This window comes from Sorghum bicolor, chromosome 4 (genome assembly GCF_000003195.3).
Source record: "Sorghum bicolor cultivar BTx623 chromosome 4, Sorghum_bicolor_NCBIv3, whole genome shotgun sequence".
Classification (NCBI taxonomy): domain Eukaryota; kingdom Viridiplantae; phylum Streptophyta; class Magnoliopsida; order Poales; family Poaceae; genus Sorghum; species Sorghum bicolor.
The window spans coordinates 19,756,191-19,773,511 of NC_012873.2; positions in this window are offsets into that span (position 1 = coordinate 19,756,191).

Sequence of the window (17,321 nt, forward strand, 5' to 3'; positions counted from 1 at the left end):
AAAGGTAGGAAAGTAAAGGAGCAATAATAAGAATGTACCTTAGTCGGGAGATGACCTCCCCCAAGCTAGCTTGTTGCTGGGTATAGAGTTTCTTCTCTCAGACTAATATCCTTTGTTTTTATTTATTAGATTATGAGGGAAACCTAACTACTACTTATTGATATAGCTTAAGGCTATTAATATTGTATTTGAAACAAAATGAGATAACATAAAGTCCCTTACTCCCTTCATGATTGTTTTATGGACTTTGTTTTTTTATTTCATTGTTATTTATTTCTTTATTATATTATTATTATAAATATATATATATATAATATTTTTTAATTGCATACTAAACTTTTATTTTTTTTAATCATTTGTTTACATGCAATGATTTAAAATGACCCTAGTTCTAAATGCAGTGGAAGGATAAACATAATCTAAATGCAATGCACGATTTAAAAGCAAAAATGCAGAATGAAAATGCAGAATTTAAATGCAGAGAGAGTAAAACATACCTTAAAACCACCGGGGTTCTTCCTCGGTCGGAGGTTCGTCTTTTGGCGGCTTTTCTTCGAGGGGATCTTCTTCTTCCTCTTTCCACATGGCTATTGACGGGAAATAAGACCCAGTTCTATATACTTGAAAGCCAGTCAACAGTCCTTGATTGAAGGAAGATAAGAATCACATGAACATATTTATCACTAATAAAGTTCCACTTATACTCTTAGCTTGTTCAATGCAGGGAAGAAGGAAATGAGCCCTGTGGGCCCCATAACCTTGGTCGGCCGACCATGGTATGGGCCCACTAGGGGCACCCCTCCATGGCATGAGTCATGGCATACTCCAAGGAGTCAATCCCAACCCTTGGATCCAAGTGTGCTTGCTCTCAACGGTTGAAACACTTAGTACATGGATCCTTGGGCCTACATGGAAGCAAGCAAGTGTGCAACTAGACTCAATTTTGGACAACACTTCACATGACAAGTGGGGACACCACCAGGAGGCCAAACGTGGGCCAGGGGCTCCAAAGGTTAGTCGGCCGACCGACCAATGGGGTTATGCCACCTGGCCCAACCTCCCACCGACTTAAGGATCTTCTAGAAGGTCAGTGGGACCCACTGTCAGCCAAAGGGCAGGTCGCCTGACCGACATGTGGGCCCCATTTGGAGTCGGTTCACTCCCACTGACCTTCCTCATGTGTGGCAATGCTCCAACCGTCCATCTAAGGCGGTTGGAAAGTCGGTGCATCCAAGGGTCGAGAAGGAAGGAGCACGCGGATCGCTGACGTGGCACCCCCTCTCTCACCCCTATATAAGGAGGGTCCTCCATCTCCCAAGAGACATCTCTCATATCTTCCATCTATCATTTCATTTCCACATCCCACTTGGGAGATCAAGTGTAGTGTAGTCTAGTCTAGAGTGAGAGTTAGAGTCGAGTCGAGTCGAGTCGAGCGAAGCTCGGGTCTTCGGAGCTATCTTCTGGAGAGTCTGGTATAGCTCTTTTACCTTTTCTCTTGTATTACATTCTTTATATTAATATAGTATTTCTTTACTTTACTAAGTATTTACTTCAAGTCTTTACTTTGAGTATTGCTTAGTGCATTACTATACTTTTAGTAGTGTTCTGTCTTAGTCTTATTAGTGTAGTTGCCTTAGTTAGATTAGCGTCTTCAACACCTTGTGTGTGTTCCACTACCATTAGGGGCTTTGGCTATTTACGTGATAGTTGAAGTTATAAGACTAGTGTAAGCGAGGTGCTTTGGCTAGTGCTTATTAGTGGATGCCACCGTATCAAACGTGTTAGCGGACGGCGGCGAAGTGTGATAGGCCTCTGCTTCCTAGTAGGTTCTATTTACATCGGGTACGGTGTGTAGGCGCCCATAAGACAAAGGTCTGCTTAGATAGGAGTTTCGGCCTCCTATTGCAGTCGACTTCCCACCACACAAGACTGTTTGGATACTAGTCTAGTTGAGTCATTTACATTCATTAGGATTAGAACACAGAAGTAGAGTTAGATACATAGGAGTCCTTACTCACTCGTTGTCCTCCCACCTAGCTAGCTCACTACCAGTTATCTTTACTTACCTTTATCTGACTTATCTATTATTCTATCTTGCTATTCTTACCCCCCTTATTAGCACTAGTGAACTTAGATTGAGTAGACACAAACCACAGATATCCATCCATATATTTATTAAGAGAGTCTTAGTCCACTTCCCGTGAGCGAACTATAAATTACGACACCGCGGATACTCACCACGGTTGAAGTGCTACAGTAGTACCTGTGCGCTTGCAGAGTTACCCATGGTACGTCTTGCGTCACCGCTAGAGTTTAGCATTGCTTAGCATTTCTAGAGCCGTTGCTCAAGGTAGCCTGACACCCTATCCTAGTAACAGCTCAGGCTTGCATTTAAGCAGTGCTGGTTAGGCGCCACCATTTCTAGATACTTGTCACATCTTACTCTAGCTGGTGTGCGTTAAGATTTGCCAACAAGCATTTCTGGCGCCATTGCCGGGGAAGCGTCGTACTAGGAATCTCTAATAAATTGGAATCCGTGGTCAACTCTAAAATCTAAGTATCCATTAGTGTTAGGGGCTTACCCTTCACTTGTCTTGTTTCTCGTTATCATGAATCTAGACAGTGCATGAGTGGTTTTCAATTGCTGCCAAACTTCGTTGAAGATCCTAAGCAATTGTTGAGGAGAACTAGACACCGTCAGGTTTCTCCTCAAAGGTTCAACTCAGAGACCGAACCACTCGTGGAAGGAAGTCCCACACCTGTTATTGAGGCAGTCATGGCCCAAAAGACCATCGCTGAGTTTTCGTCCCCGTCAGCTAAATTTGTCGCTACGGGTCCAAACCTGAACTTGGGCGATGCAACCTTTGAGCTCAAGCCTGCACTGATCAACATGGTGCAAGCCAATCCATTCTGTGGGAAGCCACATGAGGATGCCAATGACCACCTTCAACACTCTTTGGAGGTGTGCAACACTTTCACCGTCAAGAACGTCATGGCGGACGCCATCCGCCTTCGCCTTTTCCCATTTTCAGTCTTGGGGAAGGCGAAGCAGTGGTTCTACGCCAACAAGAGCGAAGTGACAACTTGGGACAAGTGTGCCAATGCTTTCCTCAAGAAGTTCTTTCCAGCGGGCAAGACCAGTGCCCTACGTGGGAAGATTTCGAGCTTCCAGCAATAGTCTGATGAGACGATTCCTGAAGCATGGGAACGTCTCAATTAGTACATTCACGCCTGCCTCATCATGGGATAGACGAATGGCTCATTATTCAAGGTTTCTACCATGGGCTGACTGGCATGGCCCGTAGTCACCTTGATGCCTCAGCTAGAGGGGCATTTTTATAGAAAAATGTCAAGGATGCCAAGGACCTCGTTGAAAAGATAGTCATCAACCAAGGATGGAATGAGGAGCGCCTCTAGCCCAAGAAGAGAGGTATCCACGCCCTCAATGAGGTGGACATGCTCTCGGCCAAGATGGACCTCCTTATGAAGAAAATAGAGGAATCTTCCTCTAAAAAGGGAATTGAGGCCATTGTTGGTGCAAAAGTAGATCTGCAAACACAAAGAGCTAATACCCGATTTAAACGTTAAGGCGTGCCAGCCGATTTGACCTTACTATCGGCAAAGGTGATAACTCGAATACTTTGGTCCTGACAACAGCGATGCGACTGGATGTCACGGCCAAGAGGTATTCACGCGGAACTCGAGAATACGCCGAGCTTATGTCGACGAACTCCTAAGAACTCATAGTGAAAAAAGGAAAATATGACGAAGTCGTCAAAAAAGTAGATGCTAGAATATGAGTAAAAACTTGTGTTTGATTGATTGATAGATGTCTCACTACAAGGCCCTAGGGTCTACATTTGTACCCTGCTCAAAGAGCTACAATCAGACACGTCTAGGACTCGAATTCCAAATGAAACAGAATCCATATACAAAACGAATTTGAATAACTAAGAAAAACATAAAACTATCCTTTTGTAACCGACCAGGACACCACCACAAATCGATCGGCAATCTCCACGCTTTTCTTCAGAGTCATCGGCAGACTTCCTGGTATGGCCATCGGCAAACACCGATATTGATCATCGGGAGGAACACGTCACCACCCCTGGACTTAGTCATATTCAATCGTCTCTTCATTGGCAACTATCCTCATCGGCAATTCTTCTGCAGACTAGCTATCATTGCTCCACCTGCCGATCCATACCCTACTGGTCCTTGGGTACGTGTCAAAAAACAATGTCAACAGCCATCCAGACCCCTACCGCTGTTCATGCTCTAGAAACAGATCCATGGTGTGAGGTATGCGGAGGAGATGATCACTCGGGCAATAACTGCCCCGAGACCCAGGAGGAGGTGAACTACATCAACAACAACTTCAACAACAGGAACCGGCCCCAACAACAACAATGGAGTTCACTCCCCTTCTACCAAGGCCAAGATATGGTTACAATAATAATTCTGGTAATTCCTTTGGTAACCAACCTTCTCTTAGAGATCTCGTGCTAGGCCAAACTAAAATTAATAATAGTATCAACAAGAGAATTGTGGCTAATGACAAGATCCTAGAAAGCCTTAGTGAGAAAATAGACAGCTTTAATTCTGACATTAAGAATCAGTTAAGCTTTAATAAAATGTTAGAAACATAGTTGGCTCAATTAGCGGCAGCTGTTCCATCATATGAGCAAGGTAGGATCCGAGGGAAACCTGAGGACCCTCTTGAGTCTATTAAAATAGTCTTTACGAGGTATGCTAAGCCTCCGGTCCGTTCAAATTGGGGATATCTCCTTGATCCCCCATTCATCACAAAGAAGGACGACCCAGGCATGTGTTGACGGTTCTTAAGTATCAATTTTAATTATCAAATAAACAAGAGAAAGGACCAATATGCAAATAACACCTAGAATTAGGGTTTGATCTGACAGAATTCCATGAGTTTTGTTGTTTATCTATTTCTACAGGGGGTTATTAAGAAATAAGGAAGAAAGGCCCACATGTCGAGATTACATAGAGATATTAACGCACTGCGCAATTTTCTACCATCTAGAAGACTCCAGAAGCCACGAGAACAAACGGGAAGGTGATCGTGCTCGGGGGCAGGGCGCCCGCCCTCCCCCCTAGGGTGCCTGCCCTGGTGTCTCCACCAATCAGAGCCAACTTTGCGGATCATGCTCCACCGACCTAAAGGATCAAGGATAAACGTTCAATCAATGTCAGTTTGATCCGACGGCCCACGTTCACCTGAGGGGACTATATAAACAGACCCCCTGGCCCCTGGAGGAGAACAAGTTCATCATAGAGTTGAGAGGTGCCCTCGAAGGATAACCTTTCCTCTACATAGACTTAGGGCTTAGCATCCAATGTGAGAGTAGACTAGATCTACTAGATTGAGAGAGATAGAGTGGAGGTGTAGATCGGAGGAAGCCCGGCCTGTCGGTGTCTACTCCGAGGTTGTACATGTGGGATCAAGTTCTCCTAACCCAAAGCTTGCTCCTAGGATTCTTTAGTATTTTGACTTCTAAATTCTAGTAAGTTCTTGTTTTATTGTTCTTTGGTTTATGAGTTTACTTTGATCTCTTCGCGTAGAGTTTAGAGTAATCATCTCTAGCGTAAATGTGGTGTTTGGGCTAGGATACTCATAGATATCCCCTGACTAGCTGGACCGTGGTAGTAGCGAGGAACGTGACATTTCCGAGTTATCTTTGCAGCCCATATCCCGTTAGTAGGATCGATAGGGTTTATAGGTGCGGGTTGAACATCCTCTGTGGTGTCTAGATCTCGTGAGCCTCCCCAACAGAATAGTAGATCATCCTTACCAAGGTTAGAACGAGATTACGGTTGTAGTCTTCTCTATACATCACTCACATCGAGTCACATTCTTTGTAGCCTAAAGGGTAGTAGCAATAGATTAGGTTAGTCAGATGCACTCTTTCTCCTAGTGGTAAAAATATAAATATGATACTTTGGATAACATCTCGGGTGAAGTGCTCACCGATATCCGTGTGCTTGCGGATCAATTCCTTAGTGCGTTCCCAAATATCAACAAGCATTTCTGGCACTATTGCCAGGGAGAAAGACGGTTTGCTAAGATAACCTTGAGTCTTACTACTAGCTTGTATCTATACTTTTATCTTTTCTTATCTTTTTATATTCTTTATTTTCTTTACTCTTACCTTATGGAAAACTAAGATTCTAAATCAATCTATCAATTTGCAACACCTTCGGAAACTGACCTTTTACCATGGGAGTCATCACAGCCTATCCAAACATCCCAGTGTAGGTTAAGTTCTAGGTTGATTGCCATGATTCAAAACCTATCTTTTTCAGGAAAGGAAGATGAAAACTCTTACCTTCACATTAGAGATTTTGAGCAAACATGTGATTGTCTTCGCATTGAAGGCATTTCTGATAAAACTTCACGTTGGAAGCTTTTTCCTTTTTCTTTAAGGGGAGAAGCTAGATAATGGTATAATCAGAAGGTAAGTCAACAACGAGGTGAATGGGGAGTTTTATGAGCCAACTTTTGTCTAGATTTTTATTCCCTCGACCGTATCGGCGATCTTAAACTCGAAGTCCTATCTTTTAAACAAAAAGATAATGAAACTTTGGGAAAATCCTGGAAATGTTTTTCTAATCTTTTAGAATCTGGTCCAAACCTTAATCTTGAAGACCCTATTCTTTTATTTCACTTCTTTCGAGGTCTTCAGAAAGATCATAAATAAATGCTACATACAATGTCTAGAGGTTCTTTCTTTTGCATCCCTACTGATGACGCTAGAGCAATCCTAGATATAATCCTAGAAGCTGAGATGGATAATACCCTTCATGATGAAACCCATGAAGCCGAAGTAGACACTCTACCAAATTCTCCATCTACTTTAGCTATCCCAAGTTCTGAGCCACAAAAGGAAGAAATTCCACCTCCTGATTTCATGCTGGATATAGAATCTGATCTTTTTGCCGATTTTGGAAACATTTCAAACTACCATTCTACTAACAGACCCCAAAACAGCCATTTTAGCATTTGTTTACCAAGTGAACATCAATTGAGAGAGCTTATCGCAGTCATGAGTAGCGAATGGTTGGAAGAGTCAGAGCATTCCTTTCATGTGATCCGTTTGGACACACCTCCTATAACCATACGTTGTGCTTATGATTCTGATCAATTTGATGCTCTCTTTAATCCTGTTGTGGGGATCAACATCATGTCTGAATCTTTTGCACTTAAATTATTTAAAAATTTGGTCTTAACCCCCACAACAAAGGTCATAAAGGAATCTTCGGGACGATTAGTCCCCAGTCTTAGAATTATTAATGTCCTACCCCTTATGGTAGAAGGCTCCATGGTTCATTTGAACTTCTATATCTTTGATACATGGGACTTTGACCTATTGATAGGACAACCTTTTAGAAGACTCCTTTATGAAGGTCATACTGGAAAGCTACACATTTCTTTTGGAAAAACCTTTAAATTTCCAATAACGATTTCACACTCCTTAAATAATAAGGCCGAGTCATATCTTTTGCCTGATCTTATGGAGGAGGTTGTTGACGGTTCTTAAGTATCAATTTTAATTATCAAATAAACAAGAGAAAGGACCAATATGCAACCAACACCTAGAATTAGGGTTTGATCTGACAGAATTCCACGAGTTTTGTTGTTTATCTGTTTCTGTAGGGGGTTATCAGGAAATAAGGAAGAAAGGCCCACATGTCGGGATTACATAGAGATATCAACGCACCGCGTAATTTTACATCATCTAGAAGACTCCAGAAGCCACGAGACCGAAGCGAAGGCGAAACTGGGCCAGGCCCAGGGCGCCCGCCCTGGTAGCCTGGGCGCCCGCCCCTTGCTGGAGTGCTCTCAGGACTTTCTTCGCATGGGATATTCCACCGACCTATTGGATCAAGAAAAACATATTACCACCTCGCCTATCGACCCAAAAACGCATAGAAGGGGAGGACTATATAAGCAAGGCCCCCTGGCCCCTGGAGGAGACATGAAGAAATTATCATAGAGACTGAGGGGTGCCCTCGAAGGAAAACCTCTTCTCTAATTAATATTTCTTTTTAGGCTTAGCAACCAATGTAAGGTAGAAATAGATCTTCTAGTTTCTACTAGATTGAGAGAGATAGAGTGGAGGTGAAGAGTGGAGGAAGCCCGGCCTGTCGGTGTCTACTCCAAGCTTGTACCTGCGAGATCAAGTTCTCCTAACCCGAAGCTTGCTCCTAGGATTCTTCAGTAATTCGATTTCTAAATTCTAGTAAGTTCTTGTTTTATTGTTCTTATGGTTTATGAGTTTACTTTAATCTCTTCGCGTAGAGTTTAGAGTAATCATTGCTGGCGTAAACATGGTGTTTAGGCTGGGGTACTCATAGATATTCCCTGACTAGCTGGACCGTGGTAGTAGTGAGGAACATGACAATTCCGAGCTACCTTTGTAGATCACATCTCGTTAGCAGGAAGGATAGGGTTTATAGGTGCGGGTTGAACATCCTTTGTGGTGTCTAGATTCCGTTAGCCTCCCCATTAGAACAGTAGATCATCCTTACCAAGGTTAGAAGGAGACTACGGTTGCAGTCTTCTCTATTGATCACTCACATCGAAAGACATTCTTTGTGCCTAAAGGTTAGTAGTAATAGACCGGTTAGTCAGATGCACTCTTTCTCCTAGTGGTAAAAAAATAAATACGATATTCTGGATAATTTCCCGGGTGAAGTGCTCACCGATATCCATGCGCTTGCGGATCAATTCCTTATTGCGTTCCCAAATATCAACAAGCATTTCTGGCGCCGTTGCCGGGGAGAAAGACGTTGCTGAGATAACCTGTGTCTTACTATTAGCTTGTATCTATACTTTTATCTTTTCTTATCTTTTATATTCTTTATTTATTTTCTTTACTCTTACCTTATGGAAAACCAAAATTCTAAATCGATCCATGAGTCTGCAATCCCTTTAGCAACTAACCTTTTACCATGGGAATCATCACAGCCTATCCAAACATCCCAGTATAAGTTAAGTTCTAGGTTGATTGCCATGATTCAAAACCTATCTTTTTCGGGAAAGGAAGACGAAAACCCTTACCTTCATATTAGAGATTTTGAGCAAACATGTTATTGTCTTCGCATTGAAGGCATTTCTGATAAGACTTTACGTTGGAAGCTTTTTCCTTTTTCTTTAAGGGGAGAAGCTAGACAATGATACAGTCAGAAGGTAAGTCAACAACAAGGTGAATGGGGAGTTTTATGAGCCAACTTTTGTCTAGATTTCTATTCCCTTGACCGTATAGCCGACCTTAGACTCGAAGTCCTATCTTTTAAACAAAAAGATAATGAAACTTTGGGAAAATCCTAGAAACGTTTTTCTGATCTTTTAGAATCTGGTCCAAATCTTAATCTTGAAGACCCTGTTCTTTTATTTCACTTTTTTTGAGGTCTTCATAAAAATCACAAACAAATGCTTCACACAATGTCTAGAGGTTCTTTCTTTCGCATCCCTACTGATGAAGCTAGAGTGATCCTAGATAGAATCCTAGAAGCTGAGATGGATAATACCCTTCATGATGAAACCTACGAAGCCGAAGTAGACACTCTGCCAAATTCTTTATCTACTTTAGCTATCCCAAGTTCTGAGCCACAAGAGGAAGAAATTCCACTACCGGACTTCATGCTGGATATAGAATCCGATCTTTTTGCCGATTTTGGAAATATTTCAAACTACCATTCTATTGACAAACCCCAAAACGGCCAGTTTAGCATTTATTTACCAAGTGAATATCAATTGAGAGAGCTTATCTCAGTCATGAGTAGCGAATGGTTGGAGGAATCAGAGCTTTCCTCTGATGTGATCCGTTTGGACACACCCTCTATAACTATACGCTGTGCTTATAATTCTGATCGATTTGATGCTCTTTATAATCCTGTTGTGGGGATCAATATTATGTCTGAATCCTTTGCACTTAAACTATTTAAAAATCTTATCTTAACCCCCACAACAAAGGTCATAAAGGAATCTTCGGGACGATTAGTCCCCAGTCTTGGAATTATTAATATCCTACCTCTTACGGTAGAAGGCTCCATGGTTCATTTGAACTTCTATATCTTTGATACATGGGACTTCGACCTGTTGATAGGACAACCTTTTAGAAGACTCCTTTATGAAGGTCATACTGGAAAGCTACACATTTCTTTCAGAAAAACCTTTAAATTTCCAATAATAATTTCACACTCCTTAAACAATAAGGCCGAGTCATATCTTTTGCCTGATCCTATGGAGGAAGTAAAGGCTGCATCTCTAGAGCTTTTTGATGAACCAGACTTAGAAGACGAAACTCCTTTCTTCACAGAAGAAGAAGACAAACCTTCTGAGCCTGAACCTTTAGATGAGTTTGCAGAAACACCTAGACCTCCCATAGAACTTAAAACTTTACCACCCGGTCTTACCTATGCTTTCCTAAACAATAATCCAGAGTTCCCTGTGTTCATTAGCGATAAACTCACTCAGGATCAAACTCTGCGATTAATGACCATTCTTGAGAAACATCACTCGGTTTTTGGCTACTCACTTCAAGATCTTACAGGAATCAGTCCTATGATTTGTACCCATCGTATTCCAACAGATCCTTCTATTACACCCTTTCGAGAACCCCAGCGTAGACTTAACAACACTATGAGAGAGGTAGTTAAAAAGGAAGTTATAAAGTTGCTGCATGTGGAGATTATATATCCTGTGCCGCACAGTGAGTGGGTGAGCCCAGTACAAGTTGTGCCCAAAAAGGGAGGCATGACAGTTATTATGAATGAAAAGAACGAGCTAATTCTGCAACGCACTGTCACAGGATGGCGGATGTGCATAGACTATAGAAAACTAAACAAAGCCACGAGAAAAGATCACTTTCCTTTACCTTTTATAGATGAGATGCTAGAGCGGTTAGCAAACCATTCGTTCTTCTGTTTCTTAGATGGATATTCAGGGTATCATCAAATCCCGATCCATCCTGATGATCAAAGCAAAACCACTTTTACATGCCCTTATGGAACTTATGCTTATCGTAGAATGTCTTTCGGGTTATGTAATGCACCAGCTTCTTTTCAAAGATGCATGATGTCTATATTTTCTGATATGATTGAAGAGATTATGGAAGTTTTCATGGATGATTTCTCTGTTTATGGAAAAACTTTTGATAGTTGTCTCGAAAACTTAGACAAGGTTTTGCAAAGATGTGAAGAAAAGCACTTAATCCTTAATTGGGAAAAATGTCATTTTATGGTTAGGGAAGGAATAGTGCTAGGACACTTAGTGTCTGAAAGAGGGATTGAGGTAGACAAAGCTAAAATTGAAGTAATTGAACAACTACCTCCACCTGCGAACATAAAAGGAATTCGAAGCTTTCTTGGCCATGCTGGTTTTTATCGTAGATTCATAAAAGATTTTTCATTCATTGCTAGACCACTTACTCTTTTGCTAGCCAAGGATGCTCCTTTCGAATTTGATGATGCATGTCTAACATCTTTCAATTTATTAAAGAAAGCACTCATCTCTGCACCAATCATTCAACCCCCTGATTGGTCGTTGCCTTTTGAAATTATGTGTGATGCTAGTGATTATGCTGTGGGGGCAGTTTTGGGACAAACTAAAAATAAAAAGCATCATGCAATTGCTTATGCCAGTAAAACTTTGACAGGAGCTCAACTTAATTATGTAACCACTGAAAAAGAGCTTCTGGCTGTTGTCTTTGCCATAGATAAATTTAGATCTTATTTAGTTGGAGCTAAAATAATTGTTTACACTGATCATGCTGCACTAAAATATTTGCTCACTAAAAAAGATGCTAAACCTCGCCTGATTAGATGGATCTTATTACTCCAAGAATTTGACTTAGAAATAAAAGATAAAAAGGGAGTAGAAAATTCTGTTGCTGATCACTTGTCTAGAATGTATTTTAAGAGTCCACAGGAAACCCCCATCAATGATTCACTCCGGGACGACATGCTCTATGGGATTAACAGGTCTGACCCCTGGTATGCAGATATTGTTAATTTTATGGTTTCAGGGTATGTACCACCAGGAGCAAGCAAGAAGAAGCTTATTCAAGAAAGTCGTTCACATATATGGGATGAGCCATACCTCTTCCGAGTATGCTCTGATGGCTTACTCAGGAGATGTGTGACCACTGAGGAAGGATGGAAGATCATCGACAGATGTCATTCATCACCATATGGAGGTCACTATGGAGCATTCCGTACACATTCAAAGATCTGGCAGTGTGGATTCTATTGGCCTACAATGTATGAAGACACGAAGCAATATATCAGAAGATGTGGGCCATGTCAAAGGCACGGAAACATAAATACAAGGGATGCAATGCCACTCACCAACAACCTTCAGATTGAGCTCTTTGATGTCTGGGGAATAGACTACATGGGTCCATTTCCTCCATCAAAGAAGTGTGAGTACATCTTGGTGGCAGTTGACTATGTCTCCAAGTGGGTAGAAGCATTACCTTGCAAGCATGCCGACAACGTCAGTTCAAAGAGGATGTTTGAAGAAATTATATTTCCAAGATTTGGAGTCCCGAGAGTAGTGATAAGTGATGGAGGAGCACACTTCATCGACAAACGCTTCAAGCAATATCTATCAAGACATGGAATCCGTCACAACGTCGCTACCCCCTATCGTCCTCAGACAAGTGGCCAAGCAGAGACTTCCAACAAACAAATCAAGAATATTCTTCAGAAGACAGTAAATGAAATGGGAACGACATGGAAAGACAAGTTACCCGATGCACTCTGGGCATACCGGACAGCATACAAGACCCCAATTGGAATGTCTCCATACCAATTGGTGTACGGGAAGACTTGCCATCTACCTGTTGAACTAGAGTTTAAAGCACACTAGGCCATAAAGAGATGGAATATGGACCTAGATATTGCTGGAGATTATAGAAGAATGCAACTATCAGAATTTGAAGAATGGCGAGAGAAGGCATATCACAATTCAAAGATCTACAAAGAAAGAGTCAAAAGGTGGCATGTCAAGAGAATCAAGAAGAAGGAGTTCACACCCGGAGATAAGGTATTACTTTTTAATTCTAGGGTAAAGCTTTTCGGGCATGAAAAACTCCAGAGCAAATGGGAAGGACCATTCAAGGTAATCAATTCATCATCCCACGGAGCTATCACACTTCAAAATAGCGAAGGTACGTTATTCAAGGTAAATGGTCAACGTCTTAAATTATTTTTAGAGCCCAGTGAGGAATTTGAAGAAATAGACGTAGTCCATTTTTACCTTCCCATGGAGAATTAGAGCCCGATACTTTTGGTCTGATGGTTTTGGGTCATATATATATTTTTCTAAATAATTCCGCATCTAGAAACGCGCTCGGAGAAGTGGGCCCACAGAGGGGCCAGAGAGAGGGCGGGCGCCTAGGTCAAGTGGGCGGGCGCCCAGCCCCTGTTCCCCCTCGGTCCCGACTTTCTCTGTTATGGAAAATGCACTTAGGGTGATCCGAATAATTCCTCGGATGGAAAGTTTCGCACGCACGTCGACGGGAGCAACCCGAACAACCGATAGAGGCATCCTTTTGACCCCTATATAAACAGACCCCTGACCTCAGTTTTCAAACACCAAGCCACCAAGCTTTCTCTCCTTCAACTAGAGCTTGATTAGCTCTCCTTCAATTAGAGCTTGATTAGCTCTACTTCAATTAAAATTTTATTAGTTCCTTGCTGCTCCAATGGCCGAGAAGTACCACGATGATTGGGAAGTCGTCCCCTTCAACCTCAACATGGAGCCTGTGGGGGACCCCGATGCCCGTGCTCTCGTCCCGGCCAACACAAAGCGTCAGCTAGAAGCCATGCCATTACGCCAACGCAGCTCCGCCCAATCTTACCATGCTCAACCAGTTCTCACCGCACCACCACAACCCCTACTCCTCACAGGATCATCATCCAAGACGAAGACCACTATCAAGGTGCCAACCGGCACAAGGATCCTTCCACCTAGACCCAATGAGAGGGTCGTTGGAGTCAAGACCAACCGAAGCGGCGAGATCAGCAGTATTCGCTACACTATAGAGGAGGAAAGGCCTTACTTTGAAGGGATTAGAGCAGCCAAAGTCCGTTTCATCCCTCCAAAGGCAGCCCCGAAGCACGCTCTCAATGCTTTTGAGACACCTCCCAAGCGTCGCAAGACTATAATGGATATTGATGAGGAAGTTCGCAGGCTAGATAGAGTTATCATAGACCTCCAGTCCTCGATTAATTCCCTCACTAGACAGCTCTCTAACCACAACACCATTATACTAGGCCTTAGGCAGGATCTTGCCAGTGCCAACAAGAAGATCAAGGAATTAGAGCGCCGCTAAGTTATCTAGATTAGACCTTGAGGCAATACATCTTAGTCATTTATCTTTAAATTCGGTTTAGGTTTGCTATTATCATCAGTTTACTATTATCATCAGTTTGCTACTAGTCTTTTGTAATAAATGCCTCAAGATCAATAAAGAATATTATTATTATTATTATTATTATGTCTTGTGTGTCTCTACTTTATTTTTGTAAGAAAGCAGAAAACAAGTATGGGGGAGATCCCTTGACATGCCAAATACACCACTCCACCACTCATGTACACACTCTGCACACTTTACTTTACACATATATATATTTTGGATTATGCAGATTATTGTTTCCGACATGATAAAATAAAAAAGAGATTAAAATATTTCTAATCATGATTAATCTCAATCTATGATATTTCTTGAAAATTTGCAATTATTATAAAATCATTTTAAAACCCTGTGTCACTTAAGTCAATATGGAATATGTGATGGTAGAGTATGAGTTTCTTATTCTTGATATCATTGTTGCTTGGAGAATTTATTTCAAAATATTCAAAATTCTAGCTACCATCCTTAGTGTTTTATATGCCTGATAAAACTGAAAATATTAAATATGATTGTAAAAAGCTATCGGCTCTGTATTGAGTTTGTTCAAAATGAGTTAGACCCTTGTTGAGAGATTTATCATGCTCCTAAGATCAAGACATTATTTCAGTAAGATTCACTCTTCCGAAGTATTATTGCATTAGAGGCATGGACTATGAAAAAAATAGAGATATTTCGAGGAAATAAAAAGGAGCAAGTGCTCGACAACCTCGTAGAAAAAAATGGACAAGTGTCCGGCAGTAGAATTAGGGGTACCTCGGTATCCACTTAAAAAAAAGAAAAAAGAAAAAAATGATAGCCCATGGTCCCTCTAATAAGCAATATGCCAGCAAGAGATGACAAAGTTTTTAATTTCCAAAGTCTTTGATCTAAGAGTATGACATTCCCCTCCTCGGATCCCGTTTTGATCAGGCAATAAATGCAAAGTAAGAATGCTTGAGAATTTTTGCAAAATTAAAACAGCCTCAGTGAGATATATATATAAAAGATAATGAGTAATCTGAGAGAACCTATGAGGATCAAAAAGGTATGCTAACTTTCTTTCAAAAATATACAAAAACTCCAAGTGACAGGATTGAGAAGAAATGATCTTTACTCTTAATCATAAACTTTCCTGACTATGGTACACAGTGGATTTTTGACACCCTGCAATTATATAAGAATGCTTTAAAATGTTTACCCCAGATATTTTTCTTAACCATCCTTTTCTCGAGGAGGAGTAAAAGCCTAAGTATGGGGGTATTTGTTGACGGTTCTTAAGTATCAATTTTAATTATCAAATAAACAAGAGAAAGGACCAATATGCAACCAACACCTAGAATTAGGGTTTGATCTGACAGAATTCCATGAGTTTTGTTGTTTATCTGTTTCTGCAGGGGGTTATCAGGAAATAAGGAAGAAAGGCCCACATGTCGGGATTACATAGAGATATCAACGCACCGCGTAATTTTACATCATCTAGAAGACTCCAGAAGCCACGAGACCGAAGCGGAGACGAAACTGGGCCAGGCCCAGGGCGCCCGCCCTGGTAGCCTGGGCGCCCGCCCCCTGCTGGAGTGCTCTCAGGACTCTCTTCGCACGGGATATTCCACCGACCTATTGGATCAAGAAAAACATAGTACCACCTCACCTATCGACCCAAAAACGAATAGAAGGGGAGGACTATATAAGCAAGGCCCGCCTGGCCCCTGGAGGAGACATGACGAAATTATCATAGAGACTGAGGGGTGCCCTCGAAGGAAAACCTCTTCTCTAATTAATATTTCTTTTTAGGCTTAGCAACCAATGTAAGGTAGAAATAGATCTTCTAGTTTCTACTAGATTGAGAGAGATAGAGTGGAGGTGAAGAGTGGAGGAAGCCCGGCCTGTCGGTGTCTACTCCAAGCTTGTACCTGCGGGATCAAGTTCTCCTAACCCGAAGCTTGCTCCTAGGAATCTTCAGTAATTCGACTTCTAAATTCTAGTAAGTTCTTGTTTTATTGTTCTTATGGTTTATGAGTTTACTTTAATCTCTTCGCGTAGAGTTTAGAGTAATCATTGGTGGCGTAAACGTGGTGTTTAGGCTGGGGTACTCATAGATATTCCCTGACTAGCTGGACCGTGGTAGTAGTGAGGAACGTGACAATTCCGAGCTACCTTTGTAGATCACAACTCGTTAGCAGGAAGGATAGGGTTTATAGGTGCGGGTTGAACATCCTTTGTGGTGTCTAGATTCCGTTAGCCTCCCCATTAGAACAGTAGATCATCCTTACCAAGGTTAGAAGGAGACTACGGTTGCAGTCTTCTCTATTTATCACTCACATCGAAAGACATTCTTTGTGCCTAAAGGTTAGTAGTAATAGACCGGTTAGTCAGATGCACTCTTTCTCCTAGTGGTAAAAAAATAAATACGATACTCTGGATAATTTCCCGGGTGAAGTGCTCACCGATATCCGTGCGCTTGCGGATCAATTCCTTATTGCGTTCCCAAATATCAACAGAGGTAAAGGCTGCATCTCTAGAGCTTTTAGATGAATCAGACTTAGAAGACGAAGCTCCTTTCTTCATGGAAGAAAAAGCTGAACCTTCTGAACTTGAACCCTTAGATGAGTTTGCAGAAACGCCTAGACCTCCCATAGAGCTTAAAACTTTACCACCCGATCTTATCTATGCTTTCCTAAACAATAATCCAGAGTTTCCTGTGATCATTAGTGATAAACTCATTCAGGAGCAAACTCTATGGTTGATGACCATTCTTGAGAAACATCACTCAGTTTTCGGCTACTCACTCCAAGATCTTACAGGAATCAGTCCTATGATTTGTACCCATCGTATTCCAACAGATCCTTCTGTTTCACCTTCTCGAGAGCCCCAACGTAGACTTAACAACGCAATGAG